Below are 17,310 nucleotides of genomic sequence, written 5' to 3'. Positions count from 1 at the left end.
AATAATTGTAATGTATTCATTCAGTCCTGAAACAGAGAATGATGGGAGGACACTTTAATAGCATACATTTCTTCCTAATGTACTTTATTTGCTCTGATTCTAAGAAGCTGCACCTGTGAGTCAGAAGGAATGAAGGGGAAAATTATTACTCTCAGAGTTTGCTTTTATAAATAATTTTCTACAGAAAAAAACACTATGAAGAGAGAGCATTCTCCAGAATACTTCATACTCATATCTTATGTCAAAAAAGTATAATTGAAAGATTAGTTGCTATTGAAAATATATTAAGAAGGGAAAAACTCTCCATTTAGCTTTCTGCACCCATGGCAACCCAGTGCTTTTTCCAAAACTTATTTCCAAACTTCAGGGAAACAAAAGTAATGTTAAGCCATTTTTTACATAATTGTACTCTAACTTGCATATAGAGTACAATTCATTTAGAGCGATAAAATCTGCAAACAATAGTCATGTTTTATGTTCTGCATACTCTGAGACCTTTAGGACTCATTGAATCAATGTGTAAAGCCTGTAAATCCATTCAAGGTGACACTGAGAGGTTTGCTCTTCTAAGTAATTAGGGATGCCTCTGGTTGATGTAACTTTGTATCTATGACATTTTCTTTTTCTTGGTATTTTCTGGCTAATTTTGAATGTGAGTGAGTGAGTGAGTGTGTGTGTGTGTGTGTGTGTGTGTGTGTGTGTATGTGCCCGCCCTACAGTTGGTACTAGGACACAATCAATTTTGTAATTATTCTAATTATGTTGAAGTTTCAATAAATAAAGTTTGAAAAAAACAAAGATTTTTGGAGCAGATATGATTTTTAATGTCATGATAGGTCCTTTAGGATCATTTTCTCGGGTTTCTTTCTATAAAATAAATTAGTCACTAGAACCAAAACACCTTTTGCAGAGCTTTACAATGTGCAAAATCCCAAGTACCATATTAGTTTCTTTGGAATATCTCAAACATGTCCTGGGACCACTATAATAAGTATGGCTTCGCCACTTTGAGCAAATCAGCCCTGCCACCACAGCAATATTTTCTATATTTGTTAGCACTTTTTTGTTACTTTGTTTTGTAATTATCTTTTTACATATCTGTCTCACCCATTAGACTCAGAGATCAGTCTTAAAAGGTTAAGCACACAATAGGCTTTCAAGGATTTCTTTGGTTCATGAATAAAATATATGCATAATTTTATTTCATATTCAAATAAAATTTATATTTATTGCATATGAGTATTCATTTTCATATTGTATTTTTTATATTGAAGTACGATTTGTATTTCCTCCACTAGTGACTTCTTAAAGGAAAGCATATATATTCTGAGATGATAAGATTATTTGGCAAAGTGTTTTGCAGCTGATGTCTTCACCAATACTTGACCCTTCATTTCTCTCCTACTTCATTTTCAGTCTCATCACACATTTGCTCTTAGCCCTAGAACTTGTTTCCACAGTTCTGGAGTAAACTAGAGAGCCTTTCCTGGTTCATACCTTTCACAAATAACTCAATGGTTACTCTTAAAAATGTATTCCAAGAACACCTTGTTTCTCTCTTTGAATTTTAATATTAAATAATCATACAAAGGTTTTTGTGTTAACTCTTAAGCTCATGACTTTTAGTTAATCTATTAATATTCTCTATCCATTCCTTTCAAAAATCTCTAAATTCATGGGAACTCATTATAATTTTATATAGAACAGCTGTTCTAAATTTTATATCCATGATTATAAAAGTTATTGATGCCTTAAACATAGAGGACATAAGACAGATATTTCCAAAGACTAGTTTATATACTGGCAGAATAACAGCTAATTCTCTATGAACATGGTTCTTTCCTCTCAAACATTAGGAATTCTGAGAAGTTCAATAAGCATGTATTGTACAACCTTTCCATTTTCTTGATCATTATTTATTTTTAAAAAGAAAATATAAAAATTATTTTGAATTCCATTATCTAGGCCATCACAGATATTAAGTTTTACATAACATTATCTTGTACAGTCACAACACATCCCCACTGTGATGTAAAGCTTTACAATTTATTTAAGGAAGCTGACTCTATTTTGATAATAGCCTTTTAATTGATTTTGAAAAGAAATTATCATTTAGCTTAATTTAAATAATTTTCCTATCTAATAGTTAACAAAAGTCTAAACATTTATACTGGTAAACTATATCTGTAGATCCACATAAATTTCAGTATTTTTATAATTAAATTCTACAAAAACAATAGTCTAAACTACAGCACCATTTGCTATTGATGGAATGGAGGCTACATTCTCATATACCTTCCAATGAAGATTTCAACTTGAGGAGAAAAGAATCATGTCATACACAACCACACACACAAACCATTAATTTACAGTATCCTATCATCTGTTTAAGAATAAGTAAATCTATAAATAAAAAAAATCATTTGGAATGGGAGATGTGTTTTTTTAATATAACTTTCTCTGTTGGTACATTTTTGTCTATGAAATCCATATTCTAAACAATTTCAAAAAAAAGATATGCCAAGAAGATGACAAGAATGTTAGAGTTCTCTCCTGCATGAGATTATTTAACCTAAGCCACCTCAACTGCGAAACTGTTGATGCAACTTTGAGAAAACATTTTGAATGTGACAGCAAAATTACTTTGTGATGTTTATACATTTTTCATAATGTTGTTCCCAGTAGAACTGATTTCTATATTTCTTACAGCGATGGTATGAAGAATCAGCCTTTTAAAAGGATTAGGATTTGCTGATGCTGCTGTTGGAGTGCCTTGTTAGCTGAGAGACAATGCTGTGGTTAAATACAGCATAGAGATAACTTTGAGGAATTAGGAGGTAACAAGAAAGGGAGCTGAATGGCCCCATGTGTTCACATTTATATGATAGAAAAGAAAGAAAGGAGAAAGAGGAAAACACTGAGGTAGACAGAAATGAAATGAGACAGCCAGAGCAGAGGACTCAAACAATGTGTCACTGAGTTCGATAAATCTATACTTATTTTTCACATCCTGCAAGGTCATAGATGACGCTGACATTGGTCTCCTAGCAACCCACTCTACTAACCTATTTTTGTCCCAATCACTGGAGAATGGGTTTGGTGCTTTGAGTTGTGTTTCACCATGAAGAGGAAAGAATCAAAGTGATGCTAGGTAACTAGTAATGGTAAAATAATACATGTGTGCACACACAGACAGATAACCTGCCACTTCTGGATGCTTTTCTATCTATGTCTACAAAGTTCAGAGTATTTTTTCCACAAATTTCCAGAATTGAAAATAAAAGTCCCATTGTCACAGAACCATTGCATTTTTTAAAATCCAAAATAATAATTATGATGTAGCACACATTACTTTAAGACATTAATATGTGAGGAATATAAAGAAAAATATATACCAATGTAACTACAACCAAGATGTAATTGCAAAACTGAATTAAGCAAAATAAAATAACTTCTAATATAGAAATAATATTTAAATTTGATGTTGTAAAAGTAACTATTTTATAAATATAATTATAAATTCCCAACTTATCACATTTTGTCCTTCGATTTCAGAGGCACTATTTCAAAATTGGTTTCGTTGAGTAAATTTCACAGGCCATATTTTTCTTCCTTTTTTAATTTATATTTCTATATAATCCTTTGCTTCCATGAATATGTTTTCACATCACCTTACTATCTCTAAATTTTTATTGTTATCTTTCTTAATTTTCGTGAAGGTCTTCCTAGCTTTGTGAAATATGATGCAAATAATTTTCTATTTTGAAATATGTAATCCTATTTGAAATATCTTATTTCATCATATGATGAAAATATTTTACCTGATTTTGTCCCTTGAATTTAGGAGGGCCAATGACATCAATTAGTATTTCTTAGCCAGAGCTGATCTAGTTCAACATGAACTTCAACTCAGGAACCTCTTCTCCAAAGTCATTAAAGCTTAGATAGGCTGTTTGCACACAGGGGGCGGGGGTGGGGGGGGCAGCTCATTCATGTTTTGCTTTATTTAACTTGATTTCTGCCTTTAGTATTACACTTGTATGGTATGGATTTTATACCTCCCACTCTTCTTATCCCCTCCTGTCCTCAACTCTTAAAAAATGCACTCAAGAAGACCTCCCACATTTGCTTAAAATGCAAGTCTCAGAACTAAATTAAGTATTCCAGACATGGTCTTGCCATGTTCATAGGGTTCTTAGGAAGGTTAGAGAGAACTTATGTAAACTGCTGATGACAGTGCAAATAGTAGGCACTCAATAAATGGTGAACACTATGAAAATATTTTCTCCTCCATTTGGTCCTAGAGTGTTGATTAGCCATGATGGCTCTAACTTAACAGTTTGAAGATCGTTATCGATATACTAGAGGCCCTGTGCACAAAAATTTGTGCACTCGGGGGAGGGCGGGATCCCTCAGCCCGGCCTATGCCCTCTTGTAGTCTGGGACGCCTTGGAGGATGTCCACCTGCTGGCTTAGGCCTGCTCCCAGTCAGACATCCCTCTGGCAGCCCAGCAGCCCTCAGGGGATGTCCACTTACCAGCAGGGAGCAGACATAAGCTGCAATCGGACATCCTTAGTGCTGCTGAGGAGGCAGGAGAGGCTCCCGCCACCACCGCTGTGCTGGCAGCCATCGGCCTGGCTTGTGGCTGAGCAGAGCTTCCCCTGTGGGATCGCACTGACCACCAGGGACAGCTCCTGCCTTGAGAGCTGCCGAGGGCCGTTTTCAGGCTGGCCAAGCTCCTCCAGTGACGGAAGCTCCCAGCCTATCCTTTATTTCTTTTTTTTTTATTCTGGGATGTATTTACTTTCTATAATTGTAACTTTGTAGCCTTGAGAGGAGCTCAGAGCCAGCCAGGGCATGCAGAAGGGAAGCGTCCTGCTCACACCAGCTCCGTGGCCACAGCCAGCTGAAAGCAGGTATCTGGGGTTTATTTACCTTCTATAATTGAACCTTTGTTGCTTTGAGTGGAGCTCAGAGCCTCTGTGGCAGCTGGGAAGCATGGCTTCCTCCATCATTGGGGCAACCAAGCCTCATGCTTGCTCCAGCTCTGTGGCTGCCGGCTGCCGTCTTGGTTGGGTTAATTTGCATATAGTCGCTCTGATTGGCTGGTGGGCGTTGCTTAAGGCATAGTGAAGGTACAGTCAAATTGCATCTTTGTCTTTTATTACTGTAGACTAGGGGCCCAGTGCACTGATTGGGCACCTTGAAAGGAACTGTGGGCCGTGAGGCTGCAGTGGGCACAGGGGCTGGTCTTGGCCCATCTTCCGCACCTCTGCCCAGTCCCACCTGCCATGGCCCCCAGTTCCCTGTCTGCTGGCAGCCCCACTTCCACTGTTGCTACTATTCCCATGTGCTGACAGCGCCAGCCCCGCTTGCACCCACTGACAGCACACAGTGAATGGGGCCTGTGCCAGCAGCAGGTGCGAGCAGTGGCTGCTGCCCTGATCACCATTCAGGAACAGGGGGATGTGGAGAAGCCCTCATGGACAACTGGGGCTGGCAGCCAGTGCCCACACCCACTGATGGTGCCAAGCAATAAGGACCAGTGCTGGGCGCTGGCAGCAGGTGCAAGCGGTGGCTCCAGTGCCAGCAGTGGTTGTGAGTGCCAGGCAGGACCGTGGAGCGCAGGAGCAAAGAATTTTCAGTAACCCCCAGAAGCTCACCCAGTGCCTGACTTGGTGTGGTGCCCCCACTCACATGCTCCACCATCGTGCCACAGCCAACATCCACCATGTTCTGCGCATTCTCCCGGGTGGTAGTGCACATCATAGCGACCAGTTGTTGGTTATTCGGTTGTTCGCCGCTCATTCTATTTTCATATTAGGGTGATGATATAGATATAGATATAGATATAGATATAGATATAGATATAGATATAGATATATCGATGATATAGATATAGATATAGATATAGATATAGATATAGAAGAGGGACATCCCCCAAGGGCTCTGGACTACAAGAGGGCACAGGCTAGGCTGAGGGACACCTTCCCTCCTCCCCAATGCATGAATTTCGTGGACTGGGCCTCTAGTCTATATATAAAAGCCTAAGTGACCATTCAACTGTTCAACTGTTCGACCAGTAGCTATGAGGCACACTGTCCACCATAGAGCAGGTGCTCAATGAACAGGCATGGAAACTTGGAACAGACTAATGAATCTCAGAGGGGGGAATTTGGTTAATTGCTTCATTTGGCTAATGAAGCAATTAACCAAATTCATGCACTGGTCGGGTCCCTCGGCCTGGCCTGCAGGGATCAAGCCAAAATCGTCCAACATCCCCTGAGGGGTCCAGGATTGTAAGAGGGCACAGGCCAGGCTGAGGGACCCCACCTGTGCATGAATCTATGTACCAGTCCTCTAGTTTTTCTATAAACTATATAGAAGCAAAGTAGGAGTATTGGGGTCCAGCCCCAGCAAGTCGAGGGGTTGCCCAAGGTGTGGATGGAGTCAGCGAAGAAGAAATGACACGGAGAAGCATTAAGAACAAAAAGCTACCATAATGAAAGTAAAAGTTAAGCATCAAGAACAAAACTCTGGCGGCTCCCCACATCTCACCCTTCTTTTATTTTTTAGAACTTGCCAATCCTGCACTTTCCCGGGGTGGAAAGGCTGCAGTGGGGTTAAAGATAGGCTCATTGGGCCTGCCTTCTCCCATGCTTTTACATTTACCTTTCCTTCCTCAGGAAAGCATGGACATACTTATTGTATAAAAACATTCCATCTGACTGGGAGTAACCTTAACTCCTCTGCTAGCAAGCATATGTGTTAAAAGATCAATATGGAGTCTTTTTTTCTTTAGACTCAGTATGGCACATCTTCTCAATCTAAGTTCTGTTTTGGGGGCCATCTGTTGGGGTCCAGCCCCAGCAGGTCCAGGGGTTCCCAAAAGTGTAGATGGAGTAGGCAGAAAAGAAATGACACAGAGAAGCATCAAAAACAAAAAGCTACCATAATGAAAGTAAAACTTAAGCATCAAGAACAAAACTCTGGTGTCTCCCCACATAGGAGCAAGTAGTTCTGTTTGCCATCTCCTATAATCATTAAAATACCTCTTTGTCATGAACTAGATTACACCTCCTGTTTTATCTTATTTCTTTAGCTGGGTAGAGCTAAAACTGTTCTTATTACCTCTATTATTGCTTGCAGTGTTCAACTGATAATGAACTCTTTCTTACTGAAACTATTTTAACAGCTTCTTTCCATTCTTTCTAAAGACTCCCTCCCTCCAGCAAAATATGTCTCTCTCTCCTATCTTCCATGCCATGCTATATTCTGAGTTCCTCAGGAAATTACTTTCACACTTTTAATACTTTGTTTTTCTAGAGATGTTTACTCTTTAAGATTAAAATTTACTCTATACTTATATTTTTCATTTTCCTTGAAATTTAGAGTGATTATCAACCACACTCACAGGTTCTCAAGCATTTGGATATTTGCTTCCCTCTGATGTAGAGTGCACATATCTAACGAGTATTCTTCCTTTTATTACTATGAATTCAATTTGACCAGCCCTTAGAAGGATTGGCTGTATATATCTTTTATGTAAAAATCTCCATATTGCTATAAAGAGAAGTGAAAAATGATAAGGTTGTAGCATCATTCACATGACAGTTGTAGTCAGGATAGCCTGAAAATACAGCAAATTGTGTGGACTCACTTATTATTTCTTTCGATTGGTTGTCTGTGGAATGTTACTTGGTGAGCCAAATGGAGAAACTCAAATAAGATTCCACAAAGTGAGAAGTTCTTTCTTGGTTCCTGAGTCAAGACATTATGACCTTGAATAGAAAGTCACCCTCAGATGCTTTATCTTAAAGGGAACAATAGTGAAACTGGACAGGCTAAGAATGAGCAAGAAATGTAAATGACCTTTATCTCTGGAAGTAGAATTGCCTTTTAAAAATGTGAAATCCAGTTTAGGACAACACAATGGTTTACTAGTCAGCTACAGGCTCTCCTTCCCCTGACCAAGACACCAAATTAACAATGTATGAAATAGGAGACCTCTGTGGAACTCTAGAAACAAGTTGAGAAGCTACAGTACTCAGCCCACTGTCAAACCAAGCCGACTCTAGCAAATAACAAAATGAAAAAACAAACAGGGAAATTTGTAGTGTTCATTGTGCCTGCCCACAGTCCTCCCCTATGCAGCATAGCATGAAGCACTGAGAGGAAATCACCTATACCAGTGCATCTCTCAGGATTAAAGCAAAAGAATGGACCATGAGTCCAATGTTCTGGCTTGTCTGGGGCCTGCCTAAGAGATTCAAGGATTCTGTAAGAGAATGTGTGCTTATATTAGTGTAAAGGGCTTGAAACAGGAACATGGAAGAAACAGATGGAGAGGGGGCCACACAAGTGGTCAGAGAAGATGGCAGAGCAGCAGAATGGAAATGTGAATATAAAAATAAGGGAGTTAGGGCATAGAAATGCAATGTTGGGAAGCAAAGTTCATAATTTCTGATTTTAAATGTAATATCAGCCTGAATCTGTGATGGTGAAGATGGCGATGAAGAATAAAGTGTTATAATATTGAGAGACACACTCTATATAATATCAATCTGTATCCACAGATCTAATAAACAGAAAAAAAGGATGAGCTGTGTAAAAGTCCTGATAATAAAGTAATCATTAATATTTCAGCTTTGGAGTTAGTAAGACATGAATTTGCATTCCATTTTTTCTTTTGCCAGGTGTGTAACCTTAGCAAATTAAATTACTTAATCTCTAAACCTAAATTCCTTTACCTACAAACTGGTGTATATTAAAAAGTCATCATAAATTTAGCCAGCACATAGTTTTGTGAGAATTACACAGAAAAATTTTGGAACAGATTAAATACTTTAAAATATTAGGTATTTTAAGCTAATAAATGCATTACTTTTTAGGATATTTACCAGTACTTAACATTCTGTTGTTAATTTAATTATAGCAATTGAAAAGAAATATGTGACATTGCTTTGCAAACCATAAACTTTGTAGTGTCACTTTTCATGAGCGCATTAAAAGATTTCCCAACCTGGTCCTTGAAGGAATGGAAGAAAAATCAGCGCCCTTTGCAACTACAGATGACCGCATGACCTAGTTCTGACTGATAACATGTAAAGTGCGTCTACTTAGGGTTTCTGGAAACCCGCTTTTTTCTTTATACACTTTCACTTCCCCCACCCTCAAAGTATCATGAGAATAAAGCCCTTTTTGCTTCTCTCTTCTTTGCTCTCTGTAGTGTGACAAAATAATGCTGAAGCTACTCCAAACAACTTGTGATGATGACAAAAAGATACTAGAATAACAGAGGTGCTGACCCAGGACCCTGACTTCACACAATCACTGAAATACACCTACTATAATGAGAAGACCAAAGTTATGTCTTTGTATAAAGGAGGAACCCCCATTGGTTAGGCCACTATTAGTAGGGTTTTCTATTAATTGCAGTCAAAGCCATTTCTAACAGGTACAACATGTTAAATAAGATGACATTTAGACTTCAAAACTTGTAATTTCTATACCAGTCTTGGGAATTATACATTGTTTTAAGTTTGTAGTCATTACTAATCTCAGTTTTTCTCTACTGGTGCAGACAGTAAAATACCTCATATCTTAAAAATAAAACAGGAAGAGATCACATAGAGTTAGAAAGAACATTGCTTTGTGGCCAGGTACATTTAGGATCTAACGCAGTCTGCTACAAGTTGGCCCTGTGATATGTCCCCATATTTCTTAAGGTTTATTTTCCCAAGATGAAATGAAGGAAAGATAACATCTATTTCACTGGGTAGTACTAGAATTAAATGAAATAGTTTTAAATGCATAAAAATGTACAAAGAACAAAGTAAATGTTCAAATGGTTAATTGTTTTTCTAGCCAATAATGATCCTTAGCAATCCATTCCTTCTCTGTCTGGCAACATAGCTAGTTGGTGAAATTACTTGTTCTCCTACACTATTTAGATCTGGTTGCAGGAGAAGTAAGATAAATGTGACACGGCAATTATTTATAGCATGTGGCTAAAATTTCAATAGTTTCGTTATTAGTATGATATTGGTTTTGAAAGAACTGATTGATAGTTATTAATATTTTATATTAGTTGTAACAGATTTCCTCATACAGATATGTAATATGACTAAGCTGGGGCTGCAAGGGAAGCCTGGGTCCCAGTTGCGAGAGGGAAGCCGGTGCCGGCAGCTAGGGGATGGAAGACCTACTCTTGCATGAATTTTGTACAGCGAGCCTCTAGTATTAAATAATTAAAACAGCACTTATCTTGGGTTGTGTGAAGATTAAATTAGGGTAGGCAAATAGAATACCCCTGATGGTGATTGGAATCAGCTAGTTATTATTGCTATTTTAACTATAGTGACTTATGTATCTATATCTTCCTCTCTAATAGACTCTAAGGCAGTGTTTTTCATTCTTGCAATATTAATACTTTGGAATGGATAAGTCTTTGTTGGGGAAGGGTTTGGAGGGGTGTCCTGTATATTCTAAGATATTCAGCAATATCCCTGTCCTCTACTCACTAGATGCCAGTCATACCCCCCACCCCAATTGGGAAAATCAAAAATGTCTCCAACCTTCCCAAATGTACCCTTGGGACAACTTTTCCCTCAGCTGAGAACAACTGCTATAATTCATCAAAGTGAGAAAAACAATACCATAGATCAATGAGGTTTACAGGGGGAAATGGTTAGTTGAATTGATTTTAATATGTGTACTAATAAGCATTTAAATCTATATTAGCGATTTCTCTAATACTATTTTCTTATTTGGCATTGTTAGCAAGTTCTAGTTGATTCATAAATATCAGAAGGAAAAATGAATTTATGAACATCAACATTTAATTAGGCATTAAAATTTATAAGCACATACAGAAATGTTTAATTGACATTTAAAGCTGAAGACATAATATTTAAGTAGCATAACTAAAATAGAAAATAACTATTTTAGAAATGATCACATACCACACTATAATGCTGAGAAAGCAGACACAGAATGATTTCATGTAAATTCTTTAATCTAGCAACTGACTTTTAAAAAGCCCAAGATGTAAAATATCCTTGTTAAGTGAAAATACCAATTGTATAATTTTAAAAATTGTAATTTAGCCTCTATTTAGCTGACAGGCAAAGATAGAAAAATCTCTGATAAAATAAATTATGCAGTTTTATTGAATTGATGTGGATCCATGTCAAAGATTAAAAGTGAACATTCTAAAATTATAGTGGCCACTGAACATATCTACAATTTAGATGAATGTGCAATTGACTTAGGCATGTTTTAATTGGTGCATCTAGAAAAAAATTTTGTGTGTCCTCATATAAAGAATTGATGTTTCTCTGTCAAATTTTTCATTTTTATCTACATGGAATACAAAATGAATCCTTTAAAATTACAAATTATCTTCTGTGTTAACTTTTAAGAAATAAATACATTAATATTTCTCTGGCCTGACCTCTATGATCATTAAACATTCAGATAATTTCTTCATTGTAGGAAAAACAAATGTCTGAGTTTGTGAGTGTGTGAATGTGTGAGTGTGTGTGTTCCTCGGGTTCAATTGGTAATCCACTGGCTCAGAGTTAGTAAACCCATTTCAGGATTTAAGTACTAAAAACCTCTTTTAAATAAAACATTACTTCTTAAAAAATATGAACATTCCTATGTAGGGTGGAAACCCAGTCTTTTACATCAAAATATAAATTAAGTCAATTACTTCATTTTCTCTAAGATGGGAAAAGTTGAGAGAGCACAGAAGATAGTTTTTTGAGGATTAGGCATATTGGTGATAGAACTCTTGGGCAAATCAATGAAATGACAGATTTTTGAGCCAAATGTTGTTTGAGATCCTATAGAAAACAAACAGAAGTTAAGAGGGTGCCACTATAAAAAAAAATCCTCAATTTATATAAAGAAAGAAAAAAAGAGAACTAATATTTAATGAATATGTCCTATGAGTGCAACCCTTCCTGCAATCTAGTTGTTAGTACATTTTCTGAATTTATAGGTGAGGAAATTATGATTTTAACTTAAACTAATTTAAGTGAGATGATAATGCATGCTACTTACACTATGCTGTGGTAATTAAGAATTCTGTAGAGCATCTCAGTGTAACACTTTTGGGAAGGTGGATGGTTTTTAAAAATGTACCCACCTATTTTTATTAAAATCATAGATCTGGTGGTAGATAAACATATGGATTTTTATTTTTAAATGTAATACGGTAATGTTCAACATTCTGAAAGTTTTCCTAATTAAAAAATTTTCAATAATTTATTAGTTTCTAAAAGAGATTATACATACAAATCATTGGTTAGCTAGGTCCCTGTTTGACTCTAATTTGCTTATAAATCACTGAAGACGGTATACAACCATTATCTATGTGATCAAATAATAATTGTTTTTATAAATAAAATGCTTTAATAATTAACAATGCATTTTTACTTACACCTACTCATTTGCTTGTCATAACATCTCTATGAGTAAGCCAAATGGATTTATTAAGTTAATGATTGATAAAGTCTTCTAAATCCAAAAATTATTCAGAGGGGCTTATAATAACATACTGTATCGCATGATAACCAGGATTATTATAACTATGAAGTCAAGGTGAAAATAAGAAAGATATAAAAGGATAAAGTTAATAAACAAAATCCATGCCAGAATTTAGTCACACATTTTAAGAAAATGAATTTTATACCCTTAGTGGCATTGCTGGTCTCCCCATACCTCCTAAAACAACAAATAAGAATACCCTGCTCTACATGGGTTGGGGGTGGGGAAGTGGGGGTAATGATAGCCAGAAACCCAAACATCTGTGATCTAAAGGTAAAGTAGGACCATCCAGAACCAAGAAATAGGTCTCAAAAAAAAGGATTTAAAATCTAAGCAAGGTAAAAAACTCTCTTTCCAAACTGTCCCCAAGTTAACTAACAGAACCGACAGCAAATAAAATCTGTTATGAACACACACACACACACACACACACGAATGCCCACAGAATCAACAAACTGAGAAGGCAACTACTTAAAATCAGGAAAGACAAATAACATATATTTGATCACTAAACACTTTCCAATATTGTTATCCAATATAGAAAATAGAATTATATGAAATTATTTAATAAAAAAATATAGAGATGAGAATAGTTATCCATGATAGGCATACATCAGAAAAATTGCTTTCCATAAGTAAAAAATATAACTAATTCTATGGTGAAATAAAAATCCCAATAGATTAGCTAAAGAATCAGTGACCTGGAATATATATCCTAACAATTTACTAAAATGAAGTAATATAATTAAAAATACAAAAGGCAAGTTAAAGAAATGAGACATAAAGTGGGAAGACTTAACATGTAACTGTTTGGAACACACAAATAATTCATAGGTAAAAAGGTAAGAAATTCATAGGTCAAGAGAAGTTAAACTAAATAAAAATGAAAAGAAAATATAATAAAATTTGTTGAAGGCAGAACTTCTGTTCTGCCAAAAACACTGTTAAGAGAATGAAAAGGCAAGCCACCCACTGGCAGAGATTGTTTGCAAAACACTGACCTGATAAATGATTTGAACCCAAAATATGTAAAGAATCTATTAACTCAATAATAAAAAAAAATAACCCATTTAAAAAAAATATATACCTTTCCGAAGAAGATTTACAGATGGCTAATAAGCATATGAAAAGATGCTCAACATCTTTTGTCATAGGGGACTGCATATTGAAACAACAATAAAATCTACTGAGGATTCTGGCTCTTGACCAATAAAACCTTCCCTGTGATTTTTTTTCAGGCTCAACCATAGGCAATGACAGGCCGCTGGCAGGCCTCACAGGGAGAATTGCTCTTCATACTACTCACTGCCATCTCCTTAGGGAGTTTTAGACAGTGATTCAGGGTCCTCTGGTTAGCCATGTTTTTATGGATATTTGCATTCTTGGCCCAGATGTCTTCATTCTGAGATCTCTTTATCTGGGCCGCAGGCACCTCAGCAAGGAAGCCCCACCATGGGGAGTCAGGGAGAAACTTAAAGACACTTTCCTCCACTGACTCAGCACCCAGTACTTTTCCACTCCTAGCCCTCTTCCCTGTCCATCCACACCAGCCCCCAGGTCCATAAAACTACAGGATCCTTTTGTTCAGGGCTCTCTTGGCCCTTAGAGGACCCCCAGATTTTGCTGATTTATCTAACCCTCCATGCATAGTGTTAACTAAAAGAAGCCAGTCTGAAAAAGCTGTAGCGGATAGTTGGCTCTTTTACTTTCTTGATTAAATTTGTATGTATCTGTCTTAAAAAAAAAAAAAAGACTAGCATTTTCCAGGTATTCAGGGATATCAGGCATTATAAATAAGTGAAAGGGGATTTTTAGGGTGGTATTATATTCTGGATGATACTATAAAGATAAATACATGATATTCTGCACTTGTCAAAACCCATAGAACTATATTATGCAAAGAGCATACCTTAGTATAAATTATGGAATTTATTTAATAATAATGTAGTTAGTTTGGTTCATTAATTGTAACAAATGTACTACACTAATGATACAAAATGTTAATATAGAAACTATGTGGGGAGTATATGAGTACTATCCTAATACCTAATTTTTCTGTAAATTTAAAACTGTTTTTAAAAATAGTGTGTGTGTGTGTGTGTGTGTGTAGAGGCAAAATACAGGTAGAGAGAAATTTCATAAAACACGTATTCAGACAATACCAAGGAGTCTCACAAGTCACTATTAAAAACAAGCAACCTGCCAAAGCCGGTTTGGCTCAGTGGATGGAGCGTCGGCCTGTGGACTGGGGGGTCCCAAGTTCGATTCCAGTTGGGGGCATGTGCCTTGGTTGCAGGCACATCCCTAGTAGATGTGTAGGAGGCAGCTGATCGATGTTTCTCTCTCATCGATGTTTCTGGCTCTCTGTCTCTCTCCCTTCCTCTCTGTGGAAAATCATTAGAATATATGTAAAAAAAATAAAAAATAAAAATAAAAACAAGCAACCCAATATTATATATGCAATTTTTTAAATCTTTCATCAAAACCGATGTATGGATGGGGAAAAAAGCACAGGAAAATATGATCAATATCATTCATCACTATTTAAAGGCAAGGACATATTAAAAATAAAATCAGTTACCACTGTTCACCTATTAGAAACACAAAAACAAAACTATTTTCGCAATACTAAGTACTGGTGATGGTATGGAATAGCTGGAACTCTCATTCATTAAAAAATAACTGTAATAAAAACTAAGCAATATTCTTTTTTATTAATTTGCTGGCTGGAAAGCAATACAGTACAGCCCTTTTAGAAAAGTTTGGCGGTTTCTAATAAAGTTAAACGTATATGTTCCACACATCTCAGCATGTCTCTCTTAAGTATTTCTCTGAGAGAAATAAAACCTCATGCTTTCACAAAATCCTGCATGTGAATGTTTACACTAGCTTTATTCACAAGTGCTGAACAAATCCCAAACTATAAACAACACATTGTTGCTTTACTTTAAAGGAGCCAGGAGGCAGTGGTGCGTGAGGCCGGTGTCTCCCAACAACTCTCATCACCCTCACCCTTAGCTTTTCAGAACAATTGGAGAATTGGTAGGAGCTGTAATGAGCACCATTTTAAGACAATCATTTAAGGGAAGACTGGTGTGGTAGATAGATACATAAACGGACTCAGCATATATTTTGGCCTCCTTCTAGTGATTTCTTGTGCCACAGAGATGGAGTCACATGATACGTTCCCAAAATTCCTTATATCTATGTTTGTGGTTTACTTTACACAATCAGATGAACTTGCAGACAACAAGGACTGACTGAAGTGGACAGAGAAGCAAGTCTTGCGGCTTCCATGTTGCTGACTGGGTTTTGGCAGAGGCTAACTGGTCCAAAGCCAGTGGCTATAGCTTATGTTTCCAAATCGAGGGTTGGCTTCCTGATGTTGGCAAGATCATTAACATCCTTGAACCCTGTGGGAGGGCTTTGAAAAACCAGCCTCCACATTCAGTCTAAAGCTTATTTCTTCAGTCTTCCAAGCAAATCTGAAAGCCACTTATTTCCATTTAATAAAGTCTTTTCTGCATCACCTAGCTAGGGTGAAAGGTGTCATCTATAAGTTGAACTTAGATTGATATAAATGGAAATCTCTATAACTGTCTTTGAGTGAGACCTTGCTCTGAATTGCCATATAAGTTTGAAAAGCATTTCTTCCCTTAGTCATGTTTTTCTCCACTTTATCAAGCTCGATAAGATCTACTATGATGCTAAGAAAAAACCTGAATGGATGTTGTCCACTAGCGAAACAAGAAGGCCTCCAAGAAAGATAACAATCTACCCTAGACTCTCCCGGTCAATCATCCCCTTCCTCTATTTTAATTTTCTTCAGAACATGTTTCAATACTTGATGTTGCATCAATTGATAATCACACAAATAACATAGATATAAAGTATGTAAGGTAAATTTCTGATTGGATTCCATCTTTGAAGAGGGAATGAATTTCTGACCTTCTATGGAAGGCAGGAAATGACTAGATTAGAATGCCTCATTTGGGACTATTTCACTTCCATGTATAACACGCATTTTGTCTGTAATAATTATTCTATTTTTAAAAAGTGATGTTTTATGTCTTGGTTGAAATGGGCCATTCAACAACTATCCCTGGAAAGAAATTATAATGGACAACCACATTATTCTACAATTTTATAGCAATACAAATGTTTCCACTTCAAAGAAACAGGTATCACCAATATACGTGCTGTTGAAATTTGTTTAAAAGGTAAAATCCTAAGTCTCACACAGCTGTAAAACAAATATGTGTTAAAGATTGTATTTAACTGATTAAATGAGGGACCCGGTTTAGATGTTATAAGCAGTTCAAAGGAAAAGTTGTGACAATCCCGCAATTTATATAACTGAATATTTTTATAGCATTTACTACATTATGGTTTGGTTTTAATATAAGTCTTATATTTATTTGTTTGCCTATATCCCTACTTGGGTGTAAACTCTAAGGGAAAAAGACCATTTTATTTTTAACACCGTATTCTTAGAACCTGGAAAAGGGCCTGGTAAATATTTGCTGAATGAATGAATAAATGAATGGACGGCAAGTTTCCCATAATCCAGCCTCCAGCCCCTTACACACATTTACATTTAGTAGCCAACCTATTGCTAACAAATTTGCAGTAAGAAACTTGATTCCGTGCACATGAGCATTTGTATAACACTTCTATAACATGTGCTTTCTATAACAGCCACTGTGAGAATTTTATCTCGGCTTCCTTGGTTGTCAGCTCAGCTACCTTATGCT

This window comes from Myotis davidii, unplaced genomic scaffold (genome assembly GCF_000327345.1).
Source record: "Myotis davidii unplaced genomic scaffold, ASM32734v1 scaffold228, whole genome shotgun sequence".
Classification (NCBI taxonomy): Eukaryota; Metazoa; Chordata; class Mammalia; order Chiroptera; family Vespertilionidae; genus Myotis; species Myotis davidii.
This window is presented reverse-complemented; position numbering follows the sequence as displayed.